Source organism: Dermacentor variabilis, chromosome 6 (genome assembly GCF_050947875.1).
Source record: "Dermacentor variabilis isolate Ectoservices chromosome 6, ASM5094787v1, whole genome shotgun sequence".
NCBI classification, from domain to species: domain Eukaryota; kingdom Metazoa; phylum Arthropoda; class Arachnida; order Ixodida; family Ixodidae; genus Dermacentor; species Dermacentor variabilis.
In genome coordinates, this window is record NC_134573.1 from 55491869 (window position 1) to 55505491 (window position 13623).

Consider the following 13623-nt stretch of genomic DNA (forward strand, 5'->3'; position numbering starts at 1 on the left):
GCCGCGCTCGCTACTTTCCTGTCGGCAATACTTTGTCATGCTGATAACACGGACGCCGTTCGTTATTGGGAAGTACCGGGCTCGCAGAGTTAAAGAAAGGGAATGCGGACAAGGCAGATGACGTTTATCGTTGTGTGGCAAGATACGATTCAAATGATGCACTCGAAGAACAGTTTATACCCTTTGGCGGGCCCCTTCTGCCACACAACGATAATCGTCATCTGCCTTGATGCGTTTCCGTTCTTTAAAACGCCACGCCCGCTACTTTCCTGTCGGGAATGTTATCATGCTGCGTTCATTTCTGGAAAGTACCGGGCTCGCAGCGTTAAAGATAGGAAATGCAGACAAGACAGATGACGTTTATCGTTGTGTGGTAAGATCCAATCCAAAGGGTGTAATTTTGTTTTAGAGTTTGGCCACTGTACAAGGAATTAAGGCAAGTCAGAAAGGTAATCTTAACTTTTGTGCCATGAAGCGCTCGCAAGCGTCTGAGAAATTCGAGCATTTGTGTGCAAGAATTCGCAACGTGGAAGCCGATGTACACATTTCTAATAAAGCAGCCCCATCATGTCACCAGAACGCATGCCCAAAACGTCTCAGCCATTTCATATCAGATGAATTAAATCCATTTACACTGCAAAAAACGGCCGTGGCTTAGCTTGGTTAAGCCTGGTGATTGCGAAGCAATAGTGTACACAGAGGAGTGTACACTATCCCTGTTCAGACAATTATCCCTGTTCAGAGGAGTGAGATGTATCATTATCGACGAGGTCAGCATGTTATCTTCGGACCTGCTTCGACAAGTGGACCGGCGGCTTCGTGAAATAAGGCCGGACAGGATGTTGGAACCCTTTGGGGGCTTCGATATCATTCTATGTGGAGACATAAGGCAGCTGCCGCCCGTTAGAGCATCCGAGGTGTACAAGCGGCCAAAGTCGTGTGGAGCCGTGTATAACACAGATGTTCTACCGTGGCATCGCCTGGAATACTTCCCTCTAACCCAAGTTGTCCGCCAAAGCGACGCAGTCTTCTCAACTCTCTTAATCAAGATTGGCGATGGCACGTTGTCGCCAAGCTGCATACTGGGCACGCCGCTTAGAAAGTCGTTCTTCTCGTTCTTCTTCCGTCTCCGTAGCTCGCTGGTGCTTCCTCTTTGCATTCTGCCGAGCTGCCTTGTTCGTAGGCACCATCGTAACATCTGGCTGTATGACTGCCTTGGCGAGAGGAGCGGAGCTGTTTTATACAGCTGGTGTGACGTCACTCTGACCGTAGCGCCCCTTGTGAGAGGAGCGGGAGTTAGGCCGCCATTGGTGGCTACCGCCTCGCCTCGCGACGGCGCGAGATGGGGCCCCGTTTTTACACAGCTGGTGTGACGTCACTCTAGGTCACGTGGTGTGATGTCACGCAGCGAGGTCACGCTAAAGGTCAATGATGCTAACCACCGCCTCGCCACGGAACGGGCTGAAGTGCGATCTAAAGCAGTGTTGCTTCGCAATAAAAATAGGAAAACCAGCTGTGCTTGATTCAAGTTGTTTTTTCGCACATCATGAGCCAAGACGAGACGTACGCTTGCGTAGGCGCGCAAACTCACATCCGCGCGCCCAGCCATGCGTAGCCGATGCGGCATGACTCCTACGCGTCGAAACGCGGCGTGATCTCGGGGAACAGCCAAGGTCGATCCAAATAGGCCGCGAAGATTCGAGCGAAAAGCGGTTCGGTAAAGATTGTCACTGACATGAGCAAGGTTGGCTATGGGAGCAGCGATTGGAGCGCGACTATGTTTGGAGGGAACAAACATTGGGAAAGAAAAAAGCGTTTCTTTCAATTCAAGCGAGACATAGTTAGATTCATGCAACGAAAATAATATTCCTTGTCAATTTTATATATTGGTGACGAGTTAAGATAATACATGTTTATTCCATTTTATTATTATTAATAAATGCATTTACTTTCACGCCAATCGTTAGCTGGGGCGTTGACGCCACTATCACTCGCAATGCAATGCACGTCTTGAAAGGGGCAGAAAGGCGCACTCGTAATGTTCACCTGCTGAAATACGCCCTCTTCACAGTTTGTGCTTTCTTGCTTGTCGAAGTTTGTCTGAATTTGGGGACGCGGATAGCTTCATCGCTTCTTAATCTGTTCAGTCAAAAGTATTGAGGTATGACCGCCAGATAATTGTGTAGCTGTTTTCGTACGACTGTGGAGGCAGACGTGCTTGCGTCCTACGATAGGATCAGCACTCTGCAGCTAAAGGTTTCGTCGACCTCCAAAGAAAGTATGTTCCGTGCAGGGGTGCGAATTAGATAGCCGTATGGCTGGCTTTTCCTGCATCGCTTTCCGCGCTGAAAGCTCGAAACGCCCATCAAGTCGAATGGCGGGACACTTGAATATATAGCGCCAAAAGCAGGCCAACAAAACAAATTTCGCGCCTTCGAAAACAAATACGACGTCATTTCTGGTTTTAACGGACATGGTGTCACATTATTTTTTCATCCGCCGGAGGTGTTCCCATCACATACAGATGGCGCTAAGCCTCATGAACCGGAGATGGACGACAATGTTTTGAACGTATGGGCTCCTATGGAAGCTTCGCTAGCAGGTATATTTGCCTTGCAACAGCTCCTCTTTGTCATCACGCGCTTGTGCTGCCTCGCGTCGTCATGCCTGACTACGCAGCTACGGCGCGGTACAATCAACTTACAGTGAAGCAGATTTATATGATGCGAGAAAGTGATTCTTCTTTCCTTTCTGGGCTGATCAAGCAGCTGTAAAAATATAACAAATATGTTAACAGATGTAGGAACCTTCTGAAACACTGTCAATAACAAAGTACGAAGCGGTGTTCGCCCAGACGTCTGATAGAGAGCCCAGTGAGCACGCGTTATCCCACGTTTTTGAGGATGCAAACTTTCATTCCATAGAAGGCACGGTAGGCGCTAGGCCTGCGGACGTTTGCTTCTCGTCGGCTTCAAGCTGCACAGCAACGCTACAGCCAGCTCGACAAGGAAGGCCTGGCCCTCATGTTCGGTGTCGAGCGCTTCCACCAGTATCTGTGGGGCCGGAAGTCCAAGGCGGTCACGCACCACAAGCCGTCGTCGAGGCTGCTGGGGCCTGACAAGGCATTCATGTGCAGTCATCACCTCGAGTGGTAGGCTTGGTCTTGAGGCTGGCAGTTTAAAGTTACCAGCTGGTTTACCATCCGGGAAAGGACCTGGGACCTGCTGATGCCCTGAGCCGCTTGCCTTTGCCAGATTTGCCTAATGCTGTTCCAGAACCTGCTGAAGTGTTCATGCTGGAGCACGCGTACTCGGCGGTGCTCTTCAGATCTGCGGTATCACAAGTGACCAGCCGGGAGCCCGTCCTGTCTGAGGTGGTCAAGGCTATGTCCCGTGGGGAGGAATTGCTTCAGCACTACTATAGCCACAAGGCCGCCGATCTGAGCTTGCAGTAGGGCTTCTTACTGTGCGGTTCCAGGGTGAGTATCCCACAATGTCTCCGGTCCAGGGTACTGCAGTTGCTGCACGCGGGTCATCCTGGCATGGAAAAGACATACATGGTGGCCCGGTCTCATGTTTGGTGGCCTGGCCTAGACCAGGGCATCGCTCACACGGTACAGAGCTGCCAAGTCTGCCACGAGCATCAGCGGGCCTCACGTCATGTGGAAATCACACCCTGGCCATTCCCACAGAGAGCGTGATCCCACCTACAGGTGAATTTTGGGGGCCTTTCAAGAGCCATTACTTCCTGGTAGTGGTGGATGCCTTTTCGAAGTGTGTGGAGGTTCTACCTGTCACCATTCCATCAGCAGGCGCGACCATTGCAACGTTACGACAGGTCTTCGCCGCGCCCAGGGGTTGCCGGACGTCAGCGTGTCCGACAATGGTCCTGTTTTTGCCATCACAGTGTACCTGGCCAAGCTGACGAAGAATCGAACCCACCGGATGATGTTCCGCGTACCACCCTGCTTCAAACCGTGCAGCGGAGCGGGTGATGCAAACCATCAAGGACAAGCTCAAGAGTCAGACTGGCGATTTCCGGATGCAGGTTGCCCGGATTCTGTTTCAGTATCGGACCACGCCCCACGATGTCACTGGCCGTGCCCCCTGTGACCTCCTGCTGGGTCGGATGGTCAAGACCCCCTTGGACGTATTGCATCAAGACCTCTGATCAACAGTGCTTCTAAAGCAATTGAAGCAAAAGCTGGCTGCTGATCGAGGGTGCCGTCCCGGGCCATTTCCGAAGTCGGGAGCTCCAGTTTTCACAAGGAACTTCCGTCCTGGTCCGCCCTGGGCTGCCGGTCCGGTGGTGTCTCCTGCGAGCGCCTCATCGCTGCTCGTCCGCTTGCCAGATGGGGACACGTAGCATAGACACGCCGACCATGTTAGGCCTCGCGTCGGGACCTGGCCAGCATCCTCGAATGCCACTTCAGAGCTCCACCCCGCAGGAGGAGTTGCGGCAACACTAGTCGCTTTCAGCGGAGCACCGCCCACCTTAGAGGCGGAAAACGTTACCAGTGGTGCGGCGCCAGTGGGACCGGTGTCGAGCCAGGCACCACTCACAAGACCGACCACTGTGGACCCTCCGGATGGAGCGAGGCTGGCTCAGGCAGCACCCGGCGTTGCCACACCCGGGCCGTCAACACCGGTGTACAGGCGGATATTTCGACAGTGGAGACCACCGGACCACTGCTCGCCTGGACCACTTCCCGCCTGTGCGGGAAGATTTGCAGGTCCCCACCTGCACCTACTGCTCAACGTACCTGCACCCTAAACGCGCCTGCCCGCATAAGTCGGACCACTCGCGGATGGTATGTACGAAATGTGCAGAGTCGCATCTTGCCGACACGCGCTCGGTCCGCATGGGGGACGCTGCGGTGTCGTTCGCCTATTGCCGGTGGGTAGCTAGGGTGTCGTCACCTCCCTCGGGCGATGCGACTTGCCCAATTTTGCTCGAATGCATAGCGCGTATGCGCGTGCGCTCGGACTATGGATGAGATAACACGCATCACCAACTCTTGTCCCTTGGGGGCTGCGCGGCGGCTCTTCCCATCTATACCTCCTGCCGTCAGATACACCTGTATGCTCACTATCCCTCTGCTTCCGGACTTGAAACTAGTGTCGGTTTGCTACTACGCAGCCCCTTTCCCCATAGGGTGGGTGCGTACGTCCCTCCATCCTCCTGAATCCTTGTTCGTATTTTGTTGCTCACCATGTCCCTCGCTTCCTTCTAGTGGTTTCATTCTCCCTATTTGCTTTCTTCCTACCTTCCATCTCTCTTTCCCCCATTTTCTCCTTTTATCTGTTAACTTTTGCCTCCTCTTTACTCCGCACATTTTGCCTTCCTTTATTTCTGACACCTGCGCTCCTATACTCATGTTAACGCTCTCTTCCCCTTTCTCATCTACTCTCAACCATGGCCCATTCTACACCCATTAAATTTTTGCAGGCAAATCTGGCGCATTCCCGACAACCAACATTGCTGTTGTCGAACTTTATTCAGCAGCACCACATTGATTTTTTCATTGTTTCCATACCATATACACGTGGCAACTCTCTTCCGCCCCTTCCTTACACGCACACCACCTTCGCTTCACCAGTAACTCCCCGTCTGGCTCTTATTGCACCTAAACATACCTATGATCTCTTCCTAATCCATTCCCATTATCTTTATGTCATGGTCTCCTGTGTTGCCCCTTCAGTCTCTTTCGTCATCGTCGCCGTTTACGCTCCCCCTCACGAACCACTAGAACCCCTTTTTGACGCCCTACAAGCTCGCCTATCCTGTATTACTCAGCCTTTTCTCGTGATGGCGGGTGATTTGAATGCGAAACACTTACTGTGGGGCCCAGCGGAAGGCGATATCAGGGGTGCGCAGCTCACACAATTTGCGGCCGCAAACAACTTAAAAGCATTAAATGACCCTCGTTCGCCTCCTACCTTTCAATCCCACCTTGCTGAGAGTTGGATCGATGTCTCCTTTGCATAGGTTCCTCTCGCCTGATGCGGCTACATCTGGTTCGTCGACAAATGCGAAACGCTATCCGACCACAAATATATCTTATTTTCCTTTTTTGTCCATATCAGACCCCGCCATAAATGATTAACAAAATCGACTACATCTCATCTTTTACAGTCACTCGTCACTTCTACATGGTTTTTGTTGGTGGAACAGACGACTTTGTTATCACTGAACGCAGTCGATTTTGTTTTGGCGAAGTTCTATATTCTCTTCGACAAGCTTCGTCATCTTCATTCTCGCTGGATAAAACCGCTCCCCTCTCCGACTAATTCATAGTGAACTCCTGAACTTACTATTGAACTTAAACGCATCCGTGCTCTCCGTCGGCGCTTCCAACGCACCACTGACCCGTTCCTTCAACAGACGTTTAAGGCTCAATTCGATGATGCCCATGCCAACTACAAAATGCATATCGACCAGGCCAAATCTGCTGCCTCCAAATCTATCTGCCCCGATCTTTCCGAACGCAATCTTTTCGGCCTTCCTTGCCGCATCTGCTTTGACAAACTCTCCCGTACCAACCAGCTTCCCTCCCTTCTTTAACCCGCTGGTCGTTCCACATACAGCGTGCTTGAGTCGACCCGTTTTCTCCTTATTGTTCACATGACTCAAGACTCTCCCTCGACAGATTATAACGAGCACGGGCGCCTCCGTAAAATAACTGACACACCTTATTCCTCCAAAACTATCGACCTCCCTTTCACTATTGCACAGATTGAACAAGCCCTCAATTCAGGCAACACCAACGCCACCCCAGGTCTAGACGGACTGACTCTTCCTATGCTCAAGACGCTTTTTTCCTATCACCCGTCCTTTTTCCTCTTCATTTTTAACCATTGTCTGAATGTATCCTACTTCCCAGCTCATTGGCGCAAAGGACGTCCTATCTTTATTGCTAAACCCAATCGCCCTCCCGACTCTACTTCATCCTACCGCCCTATTGTTATGAATTCTTTGTTTAGTAAAATTCTCGAACGTCTTCTAAATTCCCGGCTCAACTTTTTTCTCCACTCCAACAACTTACTTCATCCGCGTCAATTCGGTTTTACACATGGTAAGAGTGCGTCCACCGCTTTGTACCGTGTTAGACAAACTCTAAACACCTACAGAGATCTGAAACAACATGCCATTCTCATCTGCTTAGACATTAAAGGGGCTTTCAACAGTGTTTGGCATCCTGTCGTCCTCAACTTTTTACGCTCACACAATTGCCTTTCCAACCTCCTTTACCACTTTCTAAAATCCTTCTTCGAGGACCGAGAGATCACCTTCCTATCGCAGGCAGGTGAGGCGTCTGCCACGCCTACCTTGGGCAGCCCTCTAGGGTCACCCCTCAGTCCGCTGCTGTCGAACATTGTCATCTACGGATTGCTTGACCTCCGCTTTCCCCAGGACTTGGTTGCGCAGGCCTACGCAGACGACACTGTTATCCTGCTCTCTGCAGACAATCGTCGCACTTTAGAATCTAAGGTAGCTCTCACTCTCAATCTTATTTCGACCAGGGCACAGCGCACCAAACTCACAATCAGTACTGACAAATCCTCCTTTCTGTACTTCCCCAATAGCCACTCAGGTTCACTTCACGCACACGTCTTCCCATTGTTCGCTTTAACGGTTTCGCCCTCAAATTTCAGTCGAGTATTAAAATTCTTGGCGTCATCTTCGAGACCCGTCTCACCTTTAACACGCATTTAACCTATCTCCGTACTAAAGCAGGCCTTCTCTCTTCCCGTCTTCTTCTGTTCCTTCGAATGCACTATTCGATGCCCCCATCCGCTCTCCGTGTCCTCTATAACCAGGTTCTGTTTCCTTCCATCACATATGCTTCTCCTGTCTGGCGGCCAACCTTTCCTACTTCACAGTCTAAACCCAAAATTTCCTCTATCTCTTCTCTTCTCCTTACAATCACCGGTGCTTTTCGTACGACGCGTACCTCGTCGCTTCAGGTTTTAACTGACGCACCACCACTCCACATTGAACTAGACCGCCTAAACGCACACTTCTCTTTATTTGTACTCAAGGCCCTTACCTTTTATGGCCCCTGACTCCTACCATCCGTCGCTTGTTCACTACCCTATGAATCCTTGGGACTGTCATCCCAGCCTTAAATCCCGTTTTTCCCATCACCGCCTTCGAATTCAAGAGGTACCCTCTGTTACCACTGTGCCGGCCTGCCACCTGTATACCGACGTCCCCTGCACTTCCCACTCTGCTGGAGCTGATTTCATACATTATAGCCCAACAGGCCACATCACTAAAGTTGTACAATTTGAACTTATTGGTGCCACTTCCTGTTATGCCACCGAAACAGTCGCTTTACTGGAAGCCTATATACGGACTTTGCTCCATTTCACCTCTCTATAGATTTACACCGTTTGCTTGACCATGCTCATTGCATTGAACACCTTCACAACAACCAATACCACTGTCAGGGACATCAAGGAGCTCCTTTTTTCATTTCTACCTGGTGACGGGTGTCTCTTTTCCATGTGCCGGCACATCAGGGCATCGAAGGCAACGAGATGGCGGACTTCCTCGCTAACTCCGCCGCCTCCCATGGTGTTTCTCGGTTCCTCCTTGCCACTTCCTCATCCATAAAATCTAAGATGCGTGCATGTTCCTTCGTCCAGATAAATGCTCACTGGACGCGAAAGAACAGCGACACTGGACTTTTTAAGTGGATAAACAGCGTCATTCGCATTCCCCCTTTCTGTCCGCCGAAAAGACCCATTGTTCACCTCATCACCGCTCATGGCTGCTTCCCTTTCTATTTATTCCGCTTTCATCTTTTATCTCAGAGTAACTGTGCCTGTGGCAATCCTTGCACAGACTTGCTCCATTATTTCAACGATTGTCCTCTTACTTTTCACAATGCTAATTTCCTTAAAGATAATCAGCCCACTACCGAAACACCTTATCTTTACCTCTCCCTTCTTACCGATCAAAGAAAGCGGGCACTTCTCATTCGTCTTTATCGCGTCATTTCTTCGTTCACTTTCCCGGACTCCTCCTAATATTTTTCTTCAACCATCCCTTATTTCTTTATCTGTTTCATTTCTCTCTCCTTTTTCCCGGTTTCCATTCCATATCTCTCACACCTTGCCCTTTGCCTTTCGCTTTATAGTTCCTTAGTTACGCCAACTAAGGTGGAGCTCGTCTCCGGGGACACTATAGACGGAATGGCTGTTTTCTTGACTCGGCCCATTAGTTTTTCCTCCATTCCCTGTCTGTAACCATTGCTAAATGCCCACGATACACCTACTGAACCTGCTTGCTACAACGTTGAGGTCTTTTGCAGATCTTCAGTGGAGCTGCAGTCAAGCGGACTGCACTATGCTTCTGATACCTGACGTAATATCACACCTACCGGAGACCTCCGGTCACATGTACGAGAAGCACGCCATTCCACGAGCCTTCATGAGTATACCACTGCGTTTAGTCTAGAGGAACCTACTACACGCCAGTACGTCTCCAGGCTTGTGCAGTCCGGTCTACCGAAAGCTCTGCTCCAGATATCCGGCATCCTGCTGGACCTGCAGGCCTCCTCTGGCCCCGCCCTCTTCTGCCGTCCTCATTCTTTCTTATTTCATTTCCCTTTCCTTTGCTGCATTTTCCCCATGCTCGGTGACTCAATAAAGAATTGGACGAATCCCGAGACGTCATACACCACAAGCTAATGCAGATAGGTATTCCGACGTTCATTCCTGTCCCCTACTTGTAATTATATACATTTTCTGTCGGCTTACCTCGGTTTTTTTTTTCTTCAACAACTGGCTTTTCCTAAAATTACAATTCGGGTTTATGCCCCACATCATTTAATTTTGATTGGCTTAAACCTGCTATACCTTGGTGGTGCAGGTTTCCCTCATTTTTACTCAGGTTATTTTTGCAATATGAGGGGCCCAAAAATACTCGCCTGGATAGCAGGCACCGTCAACTTCTCTGGGACGGTGGCAGAGCCTTATGCTCTGAACATGGACGTTTGTTTTTTTAGTTAACAAACAAACTTGGGGTAAGGGGGTGTAACAAGCATGTGATGCCCCCTCGGGCATAATCTTCGTTGGCCCGCCAGGCTCGGTAGTAACATTGGTCACCGCACCCAATAAACACTGATGGGCACAGCTGCTCAGCGGTCAGTCATGGCTCGACATCACCATACTGCGGAGCGTCTTTCTAACAAAGGGTGCCTCGCTCCCTCCCTCGTTTCCGAACCCGGGCGGATCATGACCACATCGTCTGATACACCGTTTTGCAAGGACAGGTATGTTTTCCCGGTAAAATTAACTTCGAGTTCGTAAGCATAGGTTTTTTTTTCTGAGAAGGCAGCAGTCGTATGTGGGTTGTCGGTAGATGTCACAAATTCACCCACTTGAACTGCAATGGCAGCAAGAGATTCTCGTGTATTCAAAGAGAAACATTAGCCTTCGTTTCTCTTTGTTGGGGATAAATGCAGTCGCTGAACAATATTACCCGAACTTTAAATCGTAGACAACTGGCCCGTGTAGACGCTGTTCATTGATTTGAAAGTAGTGGAACCAATGGAAATATATTCGCTTTACATACTTCAAACTGTCTTCCCTGCAAAATAATTAGGTTGCTCAAAGTGCAGCGCATTGGCGACCATGCAACCTTGGGTATCTCTGAACAATATTGTCGCGTGGTAGTGACGGTAAACAACACAGTAGAAATACTGTGAAAGAGTAACCTAGCGTTTTTATTAGGCGAATCTCTATCCTCTGAAACAGACTACACTCAAATAACGGCGGCAGCAGTGAACACGGTCGGGTATTGCCGAAAACTTGATCGGCCAGTCAAGCATGTTGGCTTTTATGCATGAGCCATCGAAGGTTTCAGAGTACTCACTCGTGCGCGCGTGCCTTCCAGAAAGGTTTAAACAATTCCTGTCGTACATGGAATCAGATTACACTAGATTCGGTTACAGCAGGGAGCAAAGAGAACCTTTGATAACATTCGAGAAACTTCTGATACTTCCGGGCTCATCCCCCGCTGAGCGATAACATTTGTTAGGCGGCGAAAAGCTGTCGCCCGAAAGAGATAACCAAACACACGTGGCAATGCCCCCCTCTCAAAACACATCGTCCCGATGCTACACGCATAACTGGAGTGCGAAAAAGCAAAACGACACTTATGAAACAGTAACAAAACAACAACAAAAAAGGAAAGTCGAAAGTAATACACTCTAAAAAAGAAGAAAGTCTGAAGTTTAGCTATACAAGGTCCCATAGTTTGTTAGCGCTGGTAGAACGGCTTAAGTCGCACAACATAGACTACTTCAGTCGTGAGCGGCGCCACTGTGATTGCGAAATGCCATCCGGCACGATCTCATAGTAGAGTCCACCAATGCGTCGGACACCAGCGCTTGTGTCTCGTCCTTGGTACTTTGTGGTTGCATGTGTTGGCGCTGTTACAATTTTTGTGTCACGCGTCGGCTAATCTCATAGGTTCAGAAATAGCGGCGTAAAGGCTTCACGATAAGTCCTCGTCGGCGTATGGGGGTCCAAACCCAAACACGCTCGCCAATCTCGCACTCGACGTAGCTTCGACGAAGGTCGTAGTGTCTGCTGTCGTTCCTCTACTGGTTCTTGATCGGCAGACGTCATCCGAGCAAAGAAGGTCGGTCTGCCACTTCAGTCCTGTTAAAACCGTGTCCATTACGCGCTGGAACATTGACGGCGCCGAGCACACTCCAAATGGCATAAACTTGAAGTCATAGAGGCCGTCTGGTGGGAAGTATGCGGTCTTTTTCCGATCTCTTTCGTCGACTTCTATATGGCAGTAGTTAGACTTGAGGTTCATCGATGAGAACTATTTAGCGTCGCATACCCGATCCAATGCGTCGTCTATCCGTAGGAGAGGGTATACGTCCTTCGTTATCTTGTTCAGTCGACGAAAATCGACGCAGAAAAGTATATAGGGTTCCGTCCTTCCGGCTGATGATGCCGTCGTGCAGCATTTCGTTGACTTGTTGCACAATAGCTTTACGTTCTCGTGTCGGAACTCGGTAAGGGCCCTGGCGGAGTGAGCGAGCGCACTGTTCAGTTATTATGAGATGATTTGCAGCTGGTGTTTATGAAATCCTCGATGGCATATAAAAGCAGTCATATCGTCGGGGAAGACCTATGATCAGTCGATGTTTACTCAGGGGAGACTTGGATTTATGTAGAAGTCTCGTTCGAGAACGATAATGGTCGAGGTAGATGCGGCAGAATCCGAGAGGAGAAACACATTTCTCGTTTCCACAATTTCCTCGATATATGCGATCGTCGTGCGCTTGTTGATGTACTTGAACTCCTGGCTGAAGTTTCTTAGCACCACATTCGCTTTCCCTCAGTACAGTCGAGCGATCCCTCTTTCGACGTAAATCTCACGATCGAGCAGCACACTTTGGTAACCCTCGACGACGCCTTCTACGTCTGCCGGGGTTTCACTGCCGACGGAAATGACAATGCTGGAGCAAGGTGGCATGCTGACTTGGTCCTCAAGTACACTCAAGGCACGCTCACTGGAAGACCTCTTCATCAGTTTCTCTTGGTTTGTAGACAGCTTTAATGATTTCGACCTCAGTTCGTTGATGCATCGTGTTGGTTGATGTCCATTACGACAATTACGTCTCGAGACCACTGTTAGGTGACAACGAGCGTTGCAGGGTAGGCCCAATCATGAGCTGTGATTCCTGGCGTGTCGATGCGCCTCGGTGATACGAGGTATTCTCCAGCTGCCCGAATTTTAGGTCCGTCTCTTGCACTCTTTCCTTTCTTTAGATTCTCGGCGAATATTCCACTCATGGCGGAGTAGTCGCCGCCTGTGTCCACCAAGGCGGTGGCTGACTGATCGTGAACAAGCACATCGAGGTCGGTTGTTGTTCGTCTTGCGTTGCAGTTAGGTCTTGGCGTCCGATATCTGCTGCGTCGTGTTGAAGTGTCGCTGGTGCCTCGCGTCTTCAGCTCTTTGGTCGGTGCATTATTTGCTTCCAGGCTTCATCGGCATGGCGGCGTGTCGTTCTGATGTCTTCGATATAATCACTTCAGCGTCTTGGTCGGTGGCGGAGGAACTTCGTCAGTTTGACGAACAGAAACCGAAGCTCCATCGGTTGCTGCTTTTAGTTTTCTGACTATGGATATTGGCCCCAGGCTGTGCCAATGTATGGACGGCTCTGCGGTGGCAGGTATCGGCCTGGTGGTAGTGAAAGGGACGGTCGTCGAGGGCTCCACAAAGTAGCGGCGAGGTAGTCGGCGGTATAACGAGGGCGTTTACCTCCCTGAGGGCGTGGGTACTGCGAGGGTTCGCCGACAACGCACAGTTGACGGCGAACCCTCGCAGTCAAAAGTCGTAGTACGCGCATCGGCGGTACACATGGCCGGCTTCCCCACAATAGTACCAGAGAGGGGGTGGTATGGGTCGCGCCAAATGTCCATCTTTCTCGCGTAGCTGCACTGGGCGACACGTAGGTGTGCTGTCAGCGGCGGCTGTGGACGATGCGATTGCGGCGTTACAGGGCCCTGGCGTGGTAATTGAGGGGGACCTTGACGGCGGGCGACGACGGCGTCGGTCATCACTTCTGGTCTGGGTAGCGGTGATTGT